Source organism: Plecotus auritus (genome assembly GCF_963455305.1).
Source record: "Plecotus auritus genome assembly, chromosome: 4".
NCBI lineage: Eukaryota > Metazoa > Chordata > Mammalia > Chiroptera > Vespertilionidae > Plecotus > Plecotus auritus.
In genome coordinates, this window is record NC_137775.1 from 76873083 (window position 1) to 76897158 (window position 24076).

At 38.3% G+C, this 24076-nt stretch overlaps 1 protein-coding gene across 2 annotated transcripts in view; it reads left to right on the plus strand.

The window, feature by feature from the left end:
* Positions 1-24076, plus strand: part of KHDRBS2 (KH RNA binding domain containing, signal transduction associated 2) — a 554124-nt gene that overhangs the window by 175739 nt on the left and 354309 nt on the right. The window lies entirely within an intron of this gene.

Sequence of the window (24076 nt, forward strand, 5' to 3'; positions counted from 1 at the left end):
GACTATGGGTATTACTTAAACAACTGCTTAGGAATTGTGTCTTCTAAATATTAATGGAACATCTTAAATGAAGGAATTTATAATGAGAAATATCACAGAGCTGGTGCATGTTGCATACATAACATATTTTACCTTAATTGTAATAATTCTATATTTTGATCAATGAGAGACAAAGTGAAGTTTGAGGCAGATTCTCCAAATGAGTGCTGTGTTTGAAAGGATCAATAGTCCATTCCATAAATTTCAAAAGGGATGCTTCTCCCTAGTCTCTTATTTTAAGTAACTTTTTTTTTCAATATATTTTATTGAGTTTTTACAGAGAGGAAGAGTGAGGGATAGAAAGTTAGAAACATCGATGAGAGAGAGACATCGATCAGCTGCCTCCTGCACGCCCCGCACTGGGGATGTGCCCACAACCCAGGCACATGCCCTTGACCGGAATCGAACCCGGGACCCTTCAGTCCACAGGCCGATGCTCTATCCACTGAGCCAAACCAGTTAGGGCTTAAGTAACTTTTGATTACTCTATACAGTATATAATTGCAAAAGTAACTACATTCTTGGCAATTCTCCTGCCTATAGTTTCTCTGAGTACATGTAAAAGAAATAACAGAAGTATTTAAGAAGTGGTAACCCCAATTATAAGCTTTTACCCTCCTCCAAAAACCTATTTAGATTTTCTATAGATGAGGACAGAATGACACCATAATCTATATCTGTTTGTTGTATATTCTTTGATATTGTTTTTTGTTATATTTTCTCCAGATACCTCACACTCTTACAATATCAACTTGGTATTATGTGTTTTCGCTTTTTAACAAATTCTTCAAGTTTAGATCAGATATCATCTCCCCAGTAGGGCTTTCGTGAACAACTGTAACAGGCTAATTACTCTATTTTCATGTCATACATTTTACTGACATTTTCTGTTTTTCTCCTTAAACTATAAGCGTCCACTGGCCAGGGAAATGTCCCAGTCATTTTTGCCAATCCAAAGGTTTTCATACATATCTTTTACGTATATACTTGGACATTTTTTCCTGTTCATAAAGTATTTTTATAATATTAACTTTTTTTAATTGTTTGAAGTATTACAAATAGTAGTACATATATCTCCTTTTTTTTTCCCCCATTGACCTCCCCCCGGCCTCCCCTTCCCCCCAGTACATGCCTTTACCTGCCCCCCCCCCCCCCAGTGTCTTGTATCCATTAGTTACGCTTATATGCTTGCGTACAAGTCCTTCGGTTGATCTCTTACAGCCCTCTCCCCCCCGCAACCTCCCCTGCCTTCCCGCTGTAGTTTGACAATCTGTTCAATGCTTCTTTGCCTCTGAATCTATTTTTCCCCCCATTTCTTTCATTTAAAAAATCTTGCCTCTGCAGACTAGAAATAAACATATAATAACAAAAAATGTTTGAGTCCCAATTTCAATGTCCAACAGTTCTGAGTCCCCGTTTCAATGTCAAACAGTTCCTTATGTGCACATGTCAGCAATGATATCTGGATGGTGGGCACATGGTGGCAATGCAGGTCCGGCCCTCTCTGGTTTGGTCCTAGGCAACCTTCTGCGTTGCACAGCTGCTGACTGCTAGCGTGGCAAGGCGTCGTCAGCATCTTCCATCTCTGGACTGTTTCTCCTCTTGTCTTCATGGTTGGAGCAGACCTGTCAATTCCTCTCTGTTGCAGGAATCCACATGGTCTTGGAGTTGTTTTCTGAAAATATACAAACATATTCTCGACCAAAAATTAATAAAGGAATCTTTTCTATAAAATTGATTTGGGATCCTTTTTATTGTTGCCCAAACGATTTTCCTTTGTCTCATTTAGACACCATATGTGTTATTCACGGGTGTCTTGCTGTTAGCATTACAAATGAAAATTAATTTTGTAAAGTAAAAATTTTCTAGATGTAATTTACTTATAGGATATTTTTCCTTACATAAAATTACCCCACTATCCCCCCTTTTTTGATTAATGGAGGCTTTTGTAAATTTTCTTTTTTTTTAAATATATTTTATTGATATTTTACAGAGAGGAAGGGAGAGGGATAGAGAGCTAGAAACATCGATGAGAGAGAAACATCGATCAGCTGCCTCCTGCACACCTCCCACCAGGGATGTGCCCACAACCAATGTACATGCCCTTGACCGAAATCGAACCCGGGACCCTTGAGTCCGCAGGCCGACGCTCTATCCACTGAGCCAAACCGGTTTCGGCTAGGCTTTTGTAAATTTTCTAATGCAGTCTTGATAACTTTATATTTTAATTTTTTGCACAAAAATATGATTGCTTTAGTTTCATTGCATGTTCAGGAATTTTACCATGAGATGAACTACCAATAGAAATTTTAGTTACAAATTGGATGCCTTTTCCCTCTGAGCATATTAGGTACTGGCATGAATATTTAAAAATTTAGCATGAAGCAAATATACTTCTATTAAATTTCTATTAAGTTTAAATTACAGATATTACCCGTTATTTAAGGTCCTGTTTTGCATTGATTATTTTTTGGTGATTCATCACGTTTGGCTATGCTTTGTGTATTTTTATTGTTCTTTTACAAAATAAAAACATTTAATGATAACAGTAGCAAAAATAATAATGTATTACACTATAAAATACATTACTTTAGAATATAGATAAGACCTTAACTGCAAAGGGTGTTGGACACACAGATGAAATAAAAGTACACACATGGGTACGTAAAAGTTTACCCTAGTAAACACTTTAAAATAAAAAAAAAAATAATCATGGGTAATTTTTAGATTACTATGCTGATATTTGCTTCTCTGCAACATGACCTAAACAGGCAGGAATATTTTATATAATTTTCTTTTTCTAATGTATACATAAAACTCAATGGATTTTGCACTGGAAGTGTGTATGTGTTTATGTATATACACAGCCACACAGGCATATATTTATGCATTAATTGAAGTAGTTACTAGAAATATTGTGTGCCATTCACCATTCTAGTTGAGAGGTAAAAATGGAACAAAAATGATTTTCATCTTGGAGCTTACATTCCAGTGGGAGAAGCAGACAGTAAACAAGTGAATAAGCACATTTTATACTTTCAGGCATTGATCATTATAGACTAGTAGCCCAGTTCATGACTCTTACACTGTGTATGTGTGGGTGGGGGAGGGCCCTCAGCCTGGCCTGAACCCTCTTGCAGTCTGGGACCCCTCAGGGGATGTCCCACTACCAGTGGGGAGCGGGCCTAAGCAGGCAGGCGGACATCCCCTGAGGGGTCCTTAGCGCTGGCGCAGAGGCAAGAGAGGCTCCCGCCACCACCACTGAGTTCTCCAGCTGTGAGCCCTCTGGCTGAGCTGCGTGCTCCCTGTGGGAGCACACTGACCACCAGGGGGCAGCTCCTGTGTTGAGCATCTGCCCCCTGGTGGTCAGTGCACGTCATAGCGACCGGTTGTTCCACCGTTGGATTGATTTGCATATTAGCCTTTTATGATATAGGATTAAAATAAAACAGAGGATGGGAAAAGAGGTCACTTGTGGTGGGAATAATATTTTGATACAATGATCAAGTAGGACTCTGCATAATGAAAAGGAAGCAACCATAGAAAAATCAGAAATGAGAGACAGAATTCCAGGTGCAAAGATTCTAAGGGAGAATCTGTATTTTCACCTGTAACCACATCTGTGTAACTATTATGACAATTGTAGTCATATCTTTGTTTATAACTATGTTTATTCCCATTTAGCTACCACCTTATTTCTTTGCTCACCTTTATAGCAAAACTCATTGAAAGGCTTATTTACAATCAGTTAATGCTCATCCATCCTTTATTGTTTTTTCCTCAGTCCTCATGACTGGCTCCTCTTCCTCTTCCTGCCCTGCAAACCCAGGGCTTTGTCTTCAGACTTCTTTCTTCCCTTTTGTGATCTCATACCATTATATGTATGCATGTATGTATGTAGGAAGTTGTATGCATATGTATGTATATGAGTGGAATACATATGTATTATATATTTAAATACATATATGATATTATATATTTACCCATATATAAAGTAAGTATAAATGCCACATAGAGAGAGGGAGAATAAACCAAGATATTAAAAGTGAGAGCTAGAAAGATTTAGAGAAATATCTTTGCCAACTTTTAGGGCCTCAATGAACACAATATGAATCATGTAAGTCTTGAGATTAAAGGATACCTCCTCTTTTTGTTTTTTGTTTGTTCAAAGGCAAAACTCATTGAAAAAGGAAATGAAAAACAGCTTGTATAAATTGAATGGTGCTTGGTAGCTCAAGCCTACATAAGTTAGTGGTGTTGTGTTTGAAGATTATATCACCAGACATTAAGGAGCTCAATACACACTGCTAGTCTGTTTTTCAGAATTGTATTCAATAAATACATATCCATCCATCCATCCATTCATAAACAAATGACTCACTGAAGCATACCAGGTGCTCCTGTGCCCCTGCAGGCAAAGCCTGGGTCAGCAGCCTGCACTGAAGCCCCATAGTCAGATACCTTTGCAGACTAACTGGATTAATAGCCTTGCTTATAATTACTGCCTTAGCTCACCTTTCTAGGAAATATGCAGATGCTTCCTGTGCTGGGTATACTGCTGCGATGCTACACAATGTATGCCATAAATTTGATCTTTACCTCGAAGGAGATATTTGAATAATTGTCTAAGTCAGGACAAAATAACTGAGCAAAAATATTTCTCACATATTTGCTATGTGACCAACTGTAGATAAATATTATGCTGTATAGAAAATAAGAATTAGACATGACTCAAGCCATCACAGAACTTAATTAAAGGGCCCGATCTGGTTAACACTGTTTAAAAAGAGTAAGAAATTATCAATTATTTGAATTAGTAGGTGAAAGAAGGATAAACTCATTTGGTTTTGTTTTTATAGGTCTAATAAGACTTCTTAATGTTTAGAAAAATACAAAGTTTAAGATTTTTTATAAGATCATCATAAAATTAACTGCATAATATAGAAAATAGTTCTAGTGTTCTGGTGTAGTAAGATTATAACAAGTTGAATGTTTTTTTCATGATTTTTGTTTTTGGCAGTGATGGGTAAACATTTCTTTTTAGTTTGTTATACCTAGCGAATAACTCTACATGCAAAGAAAGAAAACAAAAATGAAATAAAATGTAGTAGTATCCAGGATAACACCGTAGCAAAAGCATACCTTATATTCATGAGTTCATTTTCAAATTGGTCAAATCCCAGAATATGTGAACTCCTCCTATTCAACTTAAAACCATCTAGGAATTTTTGAAAAGTAGCTAAATTTTCATTTGTGTTGATAAAAGGTATCTTAGAACAACTAGAAAGTAAAATATACAATATGTTGGCAGTATTTGAAAATACCTGAGGAATTTAACTGGCAGTTCAGAAATGTCTTTAAAGTCTAAGCTCTTTATGCACCATATGGCCAGCTGGTTCTAAATAACCACACATCTGCTGGCTTCTCTAACAGCAGCTTCTGAGGATTCTTCAGGGGTAACTGACTTTAGCTTCAGATAGAGTTGCTGTTTTTAGTGATATGGATGCAAAGATGGTGAAGAAGAAGAGATGAAACAGTGGTTCTACAATCTTATCTTTTTTCAAAATATATTTTTTATTGACTTCAGAGAAGAAGGGAGAGAGAGAGAGATAGAAACTTCAGTGATGAGAAAGAATTATCTATCAGCTGCCTCTTGCATGCCTCCTACTGGGACCAAGCCACAACCCTGGCATGTGCCCTTGACCGGAATCAAACTGTGACCTCCTGGTTCATAAGTCAGTGCTCAACCACTGAGCCATGCTGGTCTGGCTACAGTCTTATCTTTGAAAAGAGTGAGAAACAAACATATTATGTCCAAGGAAAAGGGTTAGAGAGATTAGAGAAAATCAGACAAGGGATGAACATTCCCAGGTAAGAATGAGGAAATAGCAGGAAATCATGAAATCATATTTCTTACATGTTTATCTATTGTTCTTAAATGGAAATCACAAATGGCCACGTTGCAAATAAAGTGTTTTTGTAATGAAAAGTGTTTTGGCACACTATTAATAAGCTTGGTTGAAATTATGGCATGTGGTCTTAAAACATATGAGTTAAATATATGTTCAAAGCAAAGTGCTGTTTGGTAGTGTTTTATTTGACAATGTGTGATAATTCTCCAGGCAAGTCTTTCTCTCTTTGATATGCTAATAACAAGTGCAGTTTCTATTTCATAACATGTCATGTATTTGGTGATGGCAACTAGAGTAAATCCTTTCTGATTCCATGGCAAGATTGATTTTCATCAACAATAAAATCAGCTCAAAATCTTCAAAGTAATGCGGCTGCCTGGTGGGCAATGGGAGTGTGAACCCTGCACCAGACATCCTATCTCATTTGGCTTCTGGGCTATGCCTCACATCAAACAGCATGGTAGTCTCTCAGATCCCGAGGGGTGAGGCCGTGCTCACTGCTTGTCATTCAGGCTGGGATTGGTTACATAGACTTCAATTCTTTAATATCCCCAACAACAAAGCAATTTGTAATCCCACAAAATCAAGAGCCTAGACACTCTGATTTTAATTTTAGCGGTGTCCCTGATAATCTGTCCAGTAGATCAACATTTCTGTCTCAAGATTTCTGCCTCACTCATCTTGGCTTCCAAACGGAGACAGAGAAATAAGCGTAATACTATACTGTGCTTAACTATCGCTTGAATTTGTGAAGAACAAAGAGTGTATCATAAATTACAGGTAGGTAGGGGGTTTACTTTTGTTTTTGTTTTTGTTTTTTTACTGTATTCTTCTGTTTCTCTTATCTGAATTCTGAGAAATTACAGTAACATAGCCCACTTGAACAGTAGCAGATGTCATTAGCAACATTTTGTTATAAATATATATATTTTGTGAGGACACACTGAAACCTGTGTTTCCATGGTGAACCAATACAAGATTATTTTAACCTATGATATATTTGGATTCCAAATGACCAAACCATCAAAATAGTTAAGTTTGTGTTGAAGAGTGAAATATATCATGATATTAGTAAGAAATAATTTTTCACATTAGCATCTTCAACCATTTTATATACAGTCATTCACTATAATGTGCTTTGACTTTTGAAAAAACTAAAAGTCTTAATCTACTCATGCTCAGTTCTTCATAAGCTTTAATGACAGAGCATGAGGTAGCAATGTTTTATGTATTGGGAATGAAAGTTATATTTTATTTTACTTAACTTTTAGCTGAAGAACTTTATTTTTTTTAAAATATATTTTATTGATATTTTACAGAGAGGAAGGGAGAGGGATAGAGAGCTAGAAACATCGATGAGAGAGAAACATCGATCAGCTGCCTCCTGCACACCTCCCACTGGGGATGTGCCCGCAACCAAGGTACATGCCCTTGAGCGGAATCGAACCCGGGACCTTTCAGTCCGCAGGCCGACGCTCTATCCACTAAGCCAAACCGGTTTCGGCTAGCTGAAGAACTTTAATATTTTATTTAATTTTATTTCCCCATCACCATTTATCACCTCTACATTCCTTTTCACCTTCCCCACTTCCTCCTGCATTTTCTCTAGTCAGATTTTATTCACAGCTAGAAAAATATATTTTAATTTTAATAACCAAGACCTACTTTGGGAGACTTTTTAGAACTTATGTCTCATCCATACACCCAGGATTGTATACAAAAATATACTTTTTAATGTTACTAGTACAGTAGTTTTTTCACATTGTCATTTGTTATTTGGGCTGCACCCTTGTTTCCCACAAGGCGTGAAATGAGAGAATCACAGAATCAAGCTATCTCACATCATGTTGTTGGGAATTTTTATTTATTAAGCTATTAAAAATCCAATATAAGAAAACAGAGAAATTGCTAAACATTTCACATTTTATAAATCAGAATTACAATGGATTTCTTTTTTTAGAGGAAGCCTATCTGTTTTTGTCCTGTTGTTCACCCAAAATATTACAACCAAAATTCAATTGAGATATAACCAATCTAAAAAGAGGCCAGATATGTCTTGGAAGTATTTAAATTTTACATTCTGTGACAGTTTGAAAGATGGCTGCAAATTCTTTGACTTTCACTTAACGGTAGCTAAGTAGTGTCTAATTCTCTTCCCCTTAAATCTGGATGTTTCAGCGACTTGCTTATAACAGACTGCAGAGGAGGTGTTGCTTCATGATTTCTAAGCTTAGGCTGGAAGACAGTGCAACTTCTGCCTCATTTGCAAGAACAGTTTTGGCACTCTAAGCTGCCTTGCAGGGATTCTGACAATTCTGAGCTGTGCCCTGGGAGGAGGTCAGAGTTTATGGAGAGAGAGGCCTTGTGTATGTACCAGTGGGAAGTCCCAGTTGAACCCAGTCTTTGAGTCACTCCAGTCCAGGCACTACACATGCAAGTAAAGAGCTCTCCAGATGTTATCAGCCTTTAGTCATTTGAGTGATCACCAACTGCTTGAATCTTCCTGCCTGCAGCTCCAGGTTCAGGGAGCAGATTCGAGTTATCTCCATTGTACTCTGTCTAAATCCCTTACCCACAGAGTTCACACACAATAATAAAATGGTTATTTTAGGCAACTAAGTTTGGGATGGTTATCTAACACTAGATAACTGGAGCACATTCCTACTACTCTCTCTCTCTCTCTCTCTCTCTCTCTCTCTCTCTCTCTATATATATATATATATATATATATATATATATATATATATATATATACACATTCTTCTCAACATTAGCAACTTTCCAAATACTAGATCCGTTCTCTTGCATTTCTATTGCCCTCACATGGCAATTACTAAAGACTTAGATAATGTCTGGCGTTTTGTTTGGATTTGGATTTGTGTGTTTTATGTTTTGTGTTATTGTCCTATAACTTACAGCTTATTTTCAATTTATTTATGCCTGTTCACAAATCAAATGATTGAAGCACCTGACAAAGTTTTATTTCAGAGTTGACAGTAAGAGAGAAGGCTTCCAAGAAAGTTACTTCAACAATTTCTTCTTAGTGCAGGCATTTTATGAGACATGGACCCTCCAACCCCCATGATAGAACATTCTAGTTAAAAAGTATTGCGTCTTTGAATGTCTGGTTTAATGTCACATGACTCAAGGTTAATTGGGTAGGTAATTCCAATTTCTTTGTAAGGCTTCTTAATTTTACTACAACCTAAAAAAGCAAGAGCTTCTGCATTTATCAGGGATGCTAGATGGATCCCAGAAGGGAAGTAAATTGCACCATATAGAAAGCACCAAACCATGATTGAGACAGTATGTTGTTTTTTTCTTAGTCCCTCTTTTTTACCAAGTTGGATTTTTAAAGATTTGTCTTAGCCAAAAAAAGAACCATATGGCATTTTTGTGCTGAGAATATGAACTAAATTTGTTGCTTTATAAGTCATTTCTTATATTTCCTATAGATAGCAAAATTTAGATATGTATTAAGTTATACAGTACATGGGTCATCAATATTACCTGCAATATCTAGACCCATTGTAATTATTTATTTTTTACCAGTTTCCTATAAAAGGGAAGAATTTCTAAGCAGAACCTTATAGTGATTCAATTTAGTGATATACATTTATATAGTACTAGAGGGCTGTTGCACAAAGATTCGTGCAATAGGTGTTCCTTCCCCTGGCTGCCGACACTGGTTTTCCTCTGGCACCCGGGACCCAGGCCTTCGCTCTGGCCTCAGTCTTCCATCTTCGCTGCGGCCAGAGCCTTCAGTCTTTGCTCCAGCCAGAGCAATGCTCCTGTAGCTCCCTCCATGCACCCTCCCCCTCATAGCAAGCATCCTGCCCTGCCCAGCCCCTCTGCGCCTGCATGCATGTTGCCCAGAGGCCAGGAGCAGCTGGGGGGTAGGGCCGCTTCCACTTGGGAAGGTTAATTTGCATACTCACTCCTGATTAGCTGGTGGGCGGCGCAAAGTGATGGTAAATTTGCATATTACTCTTTTATTAGTGTAGATTACTATATTTCATGTCATTTAGTCCTACATATATTACATATTTAGTGGCTTTTCTCTCTCACTACATGTTTAAGAATATTAATAATATTTGCTTTTTTTTTTTTTTACCTTGGATCCTATCTTTGCTTTGCTCACATATACAGTAACCAAAGCAATTGGCCCATCTAAATATATCATTACTCTAAAAGAATTGGGTATTACAAAGAAATATTTCCTAAATAGCTTTACATTGCTCATAATAAGACATAACACATTTTTAAATTTTATGAGTAATTTCAGTGTCAAACCAGGTGAGGATGGTTATCTCAAAAGTTAAATAATAATGTTATGTAATATCTTAGAAAAGCCTTTGTTGGAAAAGTTGTTGTTGCTGTGTATGTTTTTAGAAAGATGCCATTAAAGGTTTGCTTTAAATTGTTGAAACTTGACCCCAATATAAGCTATGTTCTTTGAAGAGAAACTTGGACAACTTGTTCTAGTACAGCTTGGGGAATTTAGAGATACTAGCTTTTGGGTAGTTAAGAGGATAATGGGCCCAGAGTAAAATTGCTAACGAGAAAATCCTGCACTTAACTCAAGTGCACTATCAGCACTAATTTGGATTCTGGATTTCATTAGTTGTGGTGATGTTTATTTGATTTTGTATTCTGTTTTCTCCTTATAACTATTTCACTAGTCATTTAAAAGTTTAATGGTAGTTTTCTCAGATATACACACACACACACACACACACACACACACACATATATATACACACACATATACACACACACACACACACACACATATATATATATAAATCACTCCTCAGCTAAGTAGAGTTGTCATGAGTACTGGAGAATTGTTTGAGCTCTTGACAACCTTGATAAAAAAGAGAGAGGACTGTATTCAGGCTACAGGTAGTGATGCTGAACAGAGCCCACAGGAAGACAAAGGAATGACCAGCTCCTCAGTCTAATGAATAATAATATTACCAAGTTCACTTCTGCTTTCTGTGAGTATTGGTTCACTAAGAGTGAAGTCAAAATGAGGAAAATGAAATGCTCAGGATTCAAATGAAATTTTACATATTTTGCTGTGAACACCATTGATTAGCCCACTTGACTTTTTGTAGCCAGGACAATGTTTTTACTCTTCCAGGAATGCATTCACAAGGCATTCTCTGCCAACTGTTCCCACAATTGTCCAATACTTCTTGTCAACAGCACTTAATTTGTCCGGGAGCATCAAATGTCAATACAGAAAACACTTTTATGTATTTTTAGTTGATATCTAAATATCAGAAACCACCTAGACTTCATAGGTATATAATGAACATCTTCAATTCTAGCTTATATGTGATTTAAAAGAAGAAGTACACAGCCCTATCTGGTTTGCTCAGTGGCTACAGCATCAGCCCATGGACTGGAGGGTCATGGGTTTGATTCCGGTCAAGAGCACTTACCTCAGTTGCAGGCTCAATCGCTGGCCCTGGCCAGTGTGCATGCAGACAGAGCCAATCAATGTGTCTCTCTCATGTCGATGTTTTTCTTTCTCTGTCTCTCCAACACCCTTCCATTCTCTCTAAAATCAGGAAAACATATTCTCAGGTGAGGATTAATAACAATAACAAAAAAGAGGCAAGCAAAATGTAGTCTTTGATCTAGAGAATTTGGAATGTCTTCAAACGCTTCAATGTTCACATTTCTAAGTTCTATTTGCTGCTTCCTTTTTCTCTATAACAGGCTTACTGTTTCCTCTTATAAGTTTTCCATGTTTTGAAAAATATTTTATTTCTATCATTTGGCACTTTTATGGAATGTCTTTCCCAGTCTTTCTTGATTTTTTTTCTTTTCACCTATCTACCTTTAAAATAACTTAAAGCTAAAGTAATTTAAAACCTGCATAATTTTCCAGTGTTTGAATACTGAATAACTCTCATTTCTGTCTTATTGAGTATTACTAGAATATGTGAATGATGTTTATTTCTTCAGAAGCACCACCAATATCATATTTACTTAAATAAAACTTATCTAAGTCAACAGTCTCCCTGATAAATCCAGTAGCATAAACAATAAAGAATAAGATAGTAAGCAGTCAACCGAATAGATATATCCTACCTCGTCTTGAGTTAATATTTTCAGGATTTCATTTCTATACATTTCAGATTGAAAAGTTTTATTCATACTTTATTTAATAATAATAATAATATAAAAGAAAGTATGTGGTGCCCTGGCCAGTGTGGCTCAGTTGGTTGGGCATTGTTCCATGCACCAGAAGGTCACTGGTTCAATTCCTGGTCAAGGGCACATGCCTGCATTGTGGTCTCCAACCCCAGTAGGGGGTGTGCAGGAGGCAGCCACATCACTGTTTCTGTCTCTCTCGCCCTCTTCCTTCTTCTCTCTCTAAAAATCAATAAACTATTCTTAAAAACAATTAGTATTGCCTGGTTGGTATGGCTCAGTGGTTGAGTGTCAACCTATGAACCAGGAGGTCACAGTTTGATTCCTGGTCAGAGCAAATGCCTGGATTGTGGGTGCAATACCCTGTAGGGGGTTTGTTGGAGGCAGCCAATCAATGATTCTCTCTCATCATTGATGTTTCTATCCCTCTCCCTTCCTGTCTGAAATCAATAAAAAATATATTTAATAAAAAATTCTATTATATAAAATGAAAGAATGTGTAACCTTTTCGTATAATGATCTTTTTCTTAAAAATATATTTTTATTGATTTCAGAGAGGAAGGGAGAGGGAGAGAGAGATAGAAACATCAATGATGAGAGAGAATCATTGATCGGCTGCCTCCTGCATGCCCCCACTGGGGATCGAGCCTGCAACCCAGGCATGTGATGTTCTCTGACCGAGAATCCAACCAGGACCTCCTGGTTCATAGGTCGACACTCAACCACTGAGCCACTTCTGCCAGGCTGATTATCATATTTCTTAAAGAATATTTCATAATATGAGAAAAGCAAAACTACATTTTTGTGGATTTTTGGTTGGTTGTTTGTTTTTTGAACCTCATTGGTTTTAACATAATTCTCCTACAGTAATTAAACTTGAGCAACCCTTAATATTATGAGGAGCCTGTGTGGTTGTTAGTTTCTATTCAGTTGATCAGAGGTATAACATGTGTTTCCAAATCATACACACCCACAGGCACATAGTATGTTGGATTACACAGTTAAAGTTGTCAGAGAAGAAACAACATTAGTTTAATTCATTCATTTTTATAGCAAAAATGTATTGCTGCCAAAGAGACTATAATTTGCTTGTGATCACTGGGAAATTGCTGAGAAATATTTAATTATTAGATGTAAGAAAGAAAATAAATATGAAGATTAGCCAGTTTCATGAAAATCTTACTTTAACTAGCAGATTCATATCAAGGAACCATAACATTAGAAGAGATAGACTTTACTAGGTTTTCTCTTGATGTTACTTAAACTATTATATCCAAGGTACATAAATAGAAAATTGATGAATATTATTTTAACTTAAACATAAAATTACCCATACACTATAGAAGGTTGAGTTGACCATGAGTCTTCAACATGATCTGGCCTCTATACAATTGAGTAGTTTATTATAACTTATTTATGAAAATGTCTTGATCCATCCTCTCTTCTGTTTCATAGATAGTGCATACCCTGGATGGAAAAGGGGAAAAGCGCACCCCATGCTGGGCTGCCTTTGTCAGCAGCCAGTGCATTGGGGTACGCACTATCTATGAAACAGTGTACAATCCAACATACTATGTGCCTGTGGGTATGTATTAGGGGATAATTTACATATATGAAGATCTACCACTTTAAAGTATGTAGGCATACAGGCATACATAATTATATTTGTATCACCACAATCAAGATAAAGAAAACTTTTGGCACCCCCAAATTTCCTTTGGGCCTTACTCTACCCCTGGTCCCTAGTGACCGCTGTTCTGCTTTCTGTTGCTATCATTTAGCCTTTTGCCAGAATTGCATAAAATGATCTATACAGTAGAGACTTTCTCCTACATTCTTTCACTTACCACAATGTTTTTGAGGAGTGTCCATATTGTCGTGTGCATCAGTAGTTTGTTCTGTTGCATTATGGAGAAGATTTCCATTGTGTGGCTGCACCACAATTTAGTATTACTTTTTTAGATGGTAGTTTAGATTGTTTCCAGTTTTGCCCACTATGAGTCAAGCTGTTATGAAAATTCATACCTGTCTTTGTATTGATATATGATTTCATGATAGAGAATTTTGAAATCATCAAAACTTAAAGCACAAGGACATTTATACCATCTTTTTCATGAATATAATAAATGCATTTATCACAGGACTGTACATTTTTCAGAAAGTTAGAAAGATGTACTAATATACTGGATGTATATTTACTCTCTGATTTTTGGCATGATTTACTTGACAGTAGCATTTATTAGTTCTATGAAATACTCTTTTATTAGTTATTAATTTTTCATTACACTAATAATCATTTCTAAATCAAGTTTTGGGAGAACATTTTCCAGCAATGCTCTAAATTAAGATCCCAGAGTTTAGAAGCAAACTGGAGATTCTGATTCCCTAGTCAAAGAGATTAGATTTGTTAGATAAATGAAGCCTTCTGCATCAATTTAAATAGTTCTACCAAATTGATTCATGAAGTGTCTAATATTTCCATGTAATTAGCAGTGGCATTTTCAAAACGCTATAACTGAGAGGGAAATTTAACCTTCTCTGAAGAATTGCACACTCTAGGGTTGATACTTTAGAAAATTATATTGTTCTAAGGGAATGCTAACCAAAGAATTACATCAGACTTTGAACAGATGCTGCAAGATCCTTGTTTTATTGCCGGTGCACCGGTGTGGTGATATTAAAAGTCTTCATCTCCTCCCTCGCATCTGATGTTAAAGGAGATTTTCCATTTCTCAGCTCTGACAGTTTAGTGGTGAATCTCTTGTGGCTGTTGCAGAAAAATACTGCTTTCTCTTTTCTCCTGTACTGTAAAATTAAACTCTAGTCATTAAGTTCAATGTATAGGTTTTTGTTGGGACTCTAAGGAGTATTTTCCTCTAATGAAAGGTGGAGGCTTTATTTCAGACAATAGTATCTGTTTTTCTCTTACTCAAGGAATTTTATTTCTAAGTAAAGGAATTTATATCTGCAAATGCACATTCACTTAAAAAATTAAAATACAAAATTGATGTATGGTATTAATAGTTTTATTTATGGTATGATAATCCATGAGTTTCATATAATTGCTATACTAGGGAAAAATCCAGGAAATTGATTTATTATGGAAATCCATAAGTTTATTAATATGCCGTGTTCACTTCTGTTTTATCTTTGCTGCTTAGATTTCTGATCTTTGTGTCCTTTGTGCTACATTAGTGGTACTGAATGCAGATGCATCACTCAGCTATTTTATGTAATGGGAGATAATCTGCAGGATGTTTTTCTTCCATGGGAGTTACAAATCAATTTCTAAACACAGTTATGACTCCTCATAATTGTACTTATTTACAAATACTATATTTTGCACATTATACTAGAGGATAGGCATTGTTTATTCAGTTATAAAATATTTGATACCTCTTATAAAACAGTTTTGTAACAAGGATATTACATAAATAGGGCATATTTGAAGACTTTCTCATATATCATCCATAAGGGGGGGAAAACGCTCTCCCCCAAATGTCAAGTAATATAAGACAGCTGGCTTTATTAATGTTGACAAGTAAGTATTATTGCTATCCTTATATTTTATTGTACCTGTTACTAAGATTTGGTTATGAATTATTTATATTTTAACATTATTAAAGTATTTGCTATCAAATATTATGCTTGGATAATTATTATATAACATTTCTAAAATATGAGACTATTATCAATACTTAGTGGGACTATAATTTGTGATCATGGTTAACTTTTTTGAGGATTGTATATCCTTTTTGAGGATTGGTTGAAGGATATAATTTGTCAGATCCATCTGCACATAAAAATGCTGCCATTCTTACTGTTTGTCCAAATAATTGAACAGAATCCTAGTTGTAGGTCAGAGAAAGTAACTTCAAGTCACAAGAGAAAAATAAAGTATTATCACTTCTCAACTTTAGCTGTCTTGCGGACATGCTGTCAGTACCCTAAGGCAAAGGAATTTGTGAATTATCCCATGTGTTGACAAGCAGATGTTCACATTCTGCCATGTGATTAGTTAAGAGTGGAGCATTGAATTATTTAAGCAGGTTATTTGCTAATGTCTTTAAGAAAACAAGTTACCAGTGAGTGTTACTAGTTTGACATTGCACATACACACCCTCAAAGCATGATCTCCTATTTTTAAAAACTAAGGTAAAAATATATCGCTGAAAGGTTTCACTAACAATGTATGGTAAATGTAAGCATATATAGAAATTAGTGGCTTTAGAGTAACTATGGATTTTACATTGTAGGACTAATTATATAATAACCAGAGAATATTACAATTACTGTATGTAAGCACAGAAAGTCCACATAAAACAAGTAGTTAGTTTTCAAGTTAACCAGCCAATCAACAAAGGGTCAGATCTGTCCACAAACATGCAAATGACATGTTAGGGTATTGGGTTCTCAAATATTTTTATTGAAATAGTCCGTTCAAAAAAGAAATAATAATAAAAGCCTTAAGTCTTATCCAGGTTTTACCATTCTCAGCTCAGTATTCTTTGAAAGTTGCAGTTTTGTACAATGTTTAAAAAAAACGAAATATACATTGCATTTACATCCATATTTATCTAACTACTTAATTTTTGATAGATACTTATTAAATACAATTGGAACTGAAAGAACATCCAACATTTTTCCTGTGGTTTTATGAACTTTATAATGTTCTTCAACACACTATTCCTACACAAACCACTACATTCCGGTATCGATACCTCACTCTCTTCACATTGCATGAGGAAAAGAAAATGTATTCAGTGGGTTACTTATTTCCAAAGTGAGTTTGTAGTTATTTCTTAAACTCCACTGTATTAGACCTCTCTGTGTATCTGATATTCTGGATTATTCACTATTTTATTTTCATTTAAAAAATACATTTAGGCCCTGGCTGGTATGGTTCAGTTGGTTGCAGTGTTGTTTCATACACCTAAAGGTTATGGGTTCGATTCCAGGTCAAGGTACATTCCAAGGATGTGGATTCAATCACCAGTTGGGGTGTGTGACAGAGGCAACTGATGGATATTTCTCCCTTACATAAATGTCTCTCTCTCTCTCTCTCTCTCTCTCTCTCTCTCTCTCTCTCTCTCTCTCTCTCTCCCTCCTCCCCTCCACTTCCTTTCTCTAAATAATATATGTAGCAAGAAAATAAGTAAAAACAGTACAGATATCATAGAAAAAATATAAACAAATCAACATCTGTACCCAAACTAAGTGACAGTTATCCTCCACAAACCCAAAGTACAAGTTGGTGGAAGTAAACCAATGAAAGCTACAAGATCCTTATTCTATCATCATTTGTAGGAGGGAAGCAGAAAAAAAAAATAAGGTGTCTGATGGCACAAGAACAGGAAAATCCCCAAAATTTTATTTGGTAAATCTAGGAACAGAAGCTAAAGGTGTTTTTGTATTTCAGTTCATGGGTGAAGTCATTGGGTCCACTTCAAGATCTGAAGATCCGAAAAAAGTCTTGGTCTTATGAATTTTTGAAATTCTAAGACAGAACCACACAATGAGAGAAATTGCCAGAAATAGCCTCAAACTTAGCACAGGGAAAAAAACACAGGGGCAAAATAAATGGAATTTTACTTTAAATGGGCCATTGAGCAGAGAAGGCAGATCTCAGAAAGAAAGAGGCTATATTTCCTATCTCTTTTGATAAGTGGTAATGGTTATTGCACATCACAAAAAGTGAAGAAATCTAAATTTACTTTAAAATGAACAACAGAAAAGGATATTGCCCAAATTTTATAGTAAGTTAAGAAACATTTATGAAAATGAACACAAAATAAATAAATCATTTAATTTTCTATTTATTGTCACGCTAAAAAAGAAATATTGAAACTATTCAGAAATAGAAAGTCTCAAAATGGTTTAACTGGGGAAAAGAGAAAGTAAAACTAAGAGAAACAAAAGAGCAAATAAATACAAATAGTAATGTATTAAATTTAAATGTAAGGGGAGAAAGAGATGATTAGAATGTAAGGAGAGTATGTGTATAGAATAAAGGCAAAGAAATCCACCATATGTACAATAGAAATTCTCAAGAAAGGAAACCAAAGCAAAGGAACAAAAAACAAACAAACATTATGACATTAAATTTTCCTGGAACTAAAAGCAAAGCCTGGAACTATATATAGAAAGTACTCACCCTGTGCTTAGGAATATTGCCCAAAGGTTTTAGACATATTCTAAAAAAACAAAAGCAATCAATCTTTAAGAAAAGTCTGTGTGCATAAAGGCAAAAATACTAAGTTATTTATAAGAGACCAACCCCTCCCCCCCAAAAAATAGATTATCTCTGCAATGGTTTTTGCCAGATATAATCAAGTAGCTTATATAAGATACTTAAGGGAAGATAATCTGAACCAGGAACTATTTATATATATAATTGATTTCAGAGAGGAAGGAAGAAGGAGAGTTAGAAACATCAGTGATGAGAGAATCACTGATGGCTGCCTCCTGCATACCTCCCCCACACCCCCTGCCCACTGGGAATGAGCCCTTGACCTGGGCATGTGCCCTGACTGGGAATTATATTGTGACCTCCAGGTTCATAGGTCAAAGTTCAACTACTGAGCTATGCTGGCTGGTCTGAACCAGAAATTTCTATTCAGTCATACTAACCTTCATCATAAAAGCCTTATATCTATCCTATCTAATAAAAGAGTAATATGCAAATTGACCGTACCTCCGATACACTCACAAGCCATGCCCACCAGCCAATCAGGAATGGAATATGCAAATAAACCCAACCAAGAAGGCTGCAGCCACAGAGAGCAGGAGGGAGGCTTGGGTTTCCCTGGCGATGGAGGAAGCCAAGCTTTCCGCCTGCCCTTGCCGGCCCAGGCCTCCACTTAATGTTACAAAGTTTCAATTATAGAAGATAAATAAATCCCTACAGAAATGGCTGCAGCCATGGAGCGAGCAGAAGGTTTGGCTCCACTCCAGGCTACAAAGTTTCAATTATAGAAGATAAATAAATCCCAGATCCCAGGGCCTCTGTTTGGGTGGCCAGGGGGCATGGCCGGCCTGCAAACCACCACAGGCCCCTCGCCCATGCTGCTCCACGCCCCAAGGGAATCCCCACCCTGATCCAGGACACCCTTCAGGGCAAACCAGCTGGCCCCCAACCATGCACCAGGCATCTATCCTATCTAATTAAAGAGTAATATGCAGATTGACCATCACTCCAACACACAAGATGGCTGCCCCAATGTGGTCAAAGATCCTGCCCCCATGTGGACACAAGATGGCCACCACAAGATGGCCAGCATGGGAGGGCAGTTGGGAGGAACCAGTCCTGCAAGGGAGGGCAGTTGTGGGCAATCAGGCCAGCAGGGGAGGGCGGTTGGGAGGGACCAGGCCTGCAAGGGAGGGCAGTTGGGGGCGATCAAGCCTGCTGAGGGCAGTTAGGGGTGACCCAGCCGGCCGAGGAGGGAAGTTGGGGGTGACTGGGACTGCAGGGAAGGGCAGTTGTGGGGGACCCAGGCCTGCAGGGGAGAGCAGTTGCGGGGGGGACCCAGGCCTGCAGGGGAGAGCAGTTGGGGGGGACCAGGCCTGCAGGGGAGGGCAATTAGGGGCAAACAGGCTGGCAGAGGAGCAGTTAGGCATCAATCAGGCTGGCAGGGGAGTGTTTAGGTGTGATCTGGCTGGCAGGCAGAAGCAGTTAGGGGCAATCAGGAAGGCAAGCAGGCGAGCAGTTGGGAGCCAGCAGTCCTGGATTGTGAGAGGGATGTCCGACTGCCCGTTTCAGCCCTATCCCAGTGGGTCCCAGATTGGAGAGGTGCAGGCTGGGCTAAGGGACACTCCCCACCTCCCCCCATGCACGAATTTCATGCACCAGGCCTCTAGTATAAAATTCCATATATAAGTGCAATTGTGGTATTTGTCTTTCTCTGTCTGACTTATTTCATTTAGCATAATTCATTCTAGGTCCATCCATGTTGATGCAAATGCCAGGATTTTCATTATTTTTTGTTGTTGTTGTTTGTTTGTTTTTAATATATTTTATTGATTTTTTACAGAGAGGAAGGGAGAGGGATAGAGAGTTAGAAACATCGATGAGAGAGAAACATCGATCAGCTGCCTCCTGCACACCTCCTACTGGGGATGTGCCCGCAACCAAGGTACATGCCCTTGACCGGAATCGAACCCGGGACCTTTCAGTCCACAGGCCGACGTTCTATCCACTGAGCCAAACCGGTTAGGGCGATTTTCATTATTTTTATTGCTTTTTATATATATATTCAACTTTTGATGTGATTACCATATTAATTCTAGTAATCATCTCTCACCAATGCAAAATTATCACAGTATTATTGACTACTAGAGTCCTGGTGCACGGATTCGTTCACTGGTGTGGTCCCTCGGCCTGGCCTGCACACTCTTGCAATCTGCGGATCTCTGGGGGATGTCGGACAGCCAGTTCAGCCCTATCCCCGCAAGCCAGGCTGAGGGACCCCACTGGTACATGAATCTGTGCACTGGGCCTCTAGTATGCATATAAGATCTTTGGTTAATCTCTTCCCGCCCTCTCCCCTCCCCCTTTCCCTCTGACATCCATCAGTCTGTTCCATGTTTCCATGCCTGTGGTTTCTGCTCCGCATTGAGCATCTGCCCCCTGGTGTTCAGTGCCCATCATAGCTACTGTTGGTTGGCAAGTCCAATGGTCGCTTAGGCTTTTACATATATAGACTAGAGCAGTGGTTGGCAAACTGTGGCTCGCGAGCCACATGGGACTCGCGAGCCATGGTTTGCCGCTCTATTGAGTAATGAGTTTGCTGACCACTGCCTTAGGGAAAAACACTTAAAAAACATTTTAATAATGTACTAATGTCTAACCTGAAGTCAAAACTTTTGGGTAAGGGTAATGCCTTACACAGTGGTCGGCAAACTCATTAGTCAACAGAGCGGCAAACCACGGCTTGCAGTTTGCCGACCACTGGACTAGAGACCCAGTGCATGAATTCTGCAGGAGTGGGGTCTGGCCGATTGGGGCCAGGCCTGTCGTGAGGAGGAGATGGCAGGAGGTTGGCTGACTGGCACACCTCGATTGAGACCCAATCAGGGTGAGGCTGGCAGGGGGGATGGGCCACAGGCGGTTGGCTGTGGGCCCTACCCCGAATAGGGGTGGGGGAGCCCATTGAGGGCAGGGCCAGCTGGGGGGAGGGGCCATGAGTGGTAGCTGCTGGCCTTGCCCCTGATCAAAGTGGGGGGGCCTATCAGGGGCGGAGCTGGCTGGGGGAAGGGCTGTGGGCCAATTGGGGTGGTGGGGGCTGATTGGTGGTGGAAAAGCCAGGAGTAGGGGCCACAGGTGGTTGGCCGGCTGGGCCTGCCCCCTAATGTGGTAAGGAGGGGTGATCGGGGGCGGGCTGACTGGGAGGAGGGGCTGCAGGGGGGTTGGTCGCCTGCCCCGCCCTTGATGGGGCTGGTTTGATGGCTGCAGTAGGCTTCATAGCGACCAGTTGTTCTAGTTGTTATAGCATTCTGGTCACTGGCTTTTTATATATATCGATATTCTCCTTCACCTTTTTCACCCTAACCTCTGGCAACCATCAGTTTATTTCTTATTTCTATGAGTTTGTTTTTGTTTTATTTGTTTGCTTGTTTGTTTTTATTTTTCAATAAAATTCCATATATAAGTGCAATTGTGGTATTTGTCTTTCTCTGTCTGACTTATTTCATTTAGCATAATTCATTCTAGGTCCACCCATGTTGATGCGAATGCCAGGATTTTCATTATTTTTTTGCTGAGTAATATTCCATAAGCATATGTGATTTGTATACATATTATCTACTTTTAAAAAAATAAATTTTATTGATTTCAGAAAGGAAGGGAGATGGGAAGAGAGATAGAAATATAAATTATGAGAGAGAATCATCAATCGGCTGCTTTGTGAGGATTGAGCCTGCAACCTAGGCATGTGTCCTGACCAGTTCATAGTTTGCCACTCAATCACTGAGCCATTCCAGCCAGGCCTTATCATTTTCTTTATTTGTCATCTATTGATGGACACCTAGGTTGTTTCCATGTCTTGACTATTGTAAATAATGCTGTAATGAACATAGCAGTGTATATATTTTTTTGAATTAGTGTTTTTGTTTTCTTTGGATAAGTACCCAGAAGTGGAATGCCTGGGTCATATGGTAGTTCTATTTTTAATTTTTTTAAATTAAGGTTAAAAGCAAATTTTAAATTAAAAATAGTGATAACAAAATAATCCTCCAAGAAATAGAGATACAGCAATATCTTTAAAGGTAATTTCATAGTGTATTAAAATTAGAAAGAGGAAATTTATAAGCAACTGAGAGTATTAAATTGGAGAAAATAGAGATTGAGAAAAATATGCAAAATTGAAAAGATGTCTGAGGCAATATAATTTAAATCATCACTAGTTTATTATTTTAGAAGAATTTTATGCTATTTCCAGACTATCTGTATAGTGTCAAACTGCGATAAGGACTCATCAAAACTAAATTTCAGTTTCATTAAGTATATTCATTTCACAATGTTGGTAAGATTAGAAGTATTTGCTCATTATTAGAGTGTTTTTCTAATTTTTATTTTTTAGGTAGCTATTGATATGGCTTTTTTACATGTAGACAAATGAAGAGAGATTTTTCTGAATTATTTGTACCAATTATGCATCTTGGGTTTCTATTTGTTGTGTTATTGGTACTCCTGAGGATCATGATAAATACTTTTAATATACTTTAATGGGTTACTGTTACAAGAAATTTGCACTGCCACAGTAAAGACAGCATTTACATTAAATTACATTACAGACCTACAATTAAATAGAATAATGAAAAAATAAAAGCTCAGAGCAGCAGTTCTTTGGCCCAGAGAAATGATATTATGTGATAAACAATTCAAAATGATCATCAGAATATATATACCAAACAAAATCATTTCATCTGTAATATCACTATTAAAGATTAACGATCTATCCTTTAGAAAGATTGGTAAGTCTATATATTATTTTATCTTAATAAATTGCTGTAGTAATATATTTTGCCTTCAACATGTATTCATGGTGAATCATTTTAAATTTAAAGTTATGATTTTAAATAGGTTTATATGGCAAAAGTGCAGTAATTTATGGTTTCCTTAAAAAAATTATTTAGAAGAATTTTTAGTTTGTGCTTCAGCTAACTGCCATATGCTTGGAAATAGAATGGTAAATGATGTTTCAAAAAACAAAAATGCATATTTTTCAAATATATTTTTAAGAATCTACACTAATAAAAGAGAAAAATGCTAATTGACCATACCTCTGCTACGCCCACAACCAATCAGGAGTGATATGCAAATTAAGCCAACAAAGATGGCGGGTAAATTTGCATATGTAGGAGGGGCGGGCTGCGTCTGACACCACCTGTGGGGTCCAGGCCGTGATCGGTATCCGGGCAGGCCAGGCGGGCAGCGCGTGACACCCGTGGGGTCCAGTCCGCCAAGGGGGACCGGGCAGGCCAGGCCAGCTGCACCTGATGCCGCCCGCGGGGTCGAGGCCACAATTGGTATCCAGGCAGGCCAGGTGGGCAGCACCTGACGCGGCAGGGTCCAGGCTGCGATTGGTAACCAGGCAGGCTGGGCCGGCAGGCCTGATGCCGCCCGCCCGTTGAGGCCACCATTGGGGTTGGGCAGGCCTGGCGGGCTGCGCCTGACACTGCCTGCGGGGTCCAGGTCGCTATGGGGACCCGGGCAGGGGCGGATGGCCAGTGTCTCTGGGATCACTGTCTGCCCCCGGCCGCCTGCGGACACTGGTGGAGCATGCCGGGGTGGATGGCCAGTGTCTCTGGGATCACTCTCTGCCCCCGGGCCACCTGGGGACACCAGTGAAGCAGGCTGGGGTTGAACATTTTAATGAAAATGGGAAGCCTGTGCCCTTGCCCACCAAGCCCTGTCCCTGGCGAGGAGAGGGAAATGGGCAGTTAGGAGGCACCGGGGC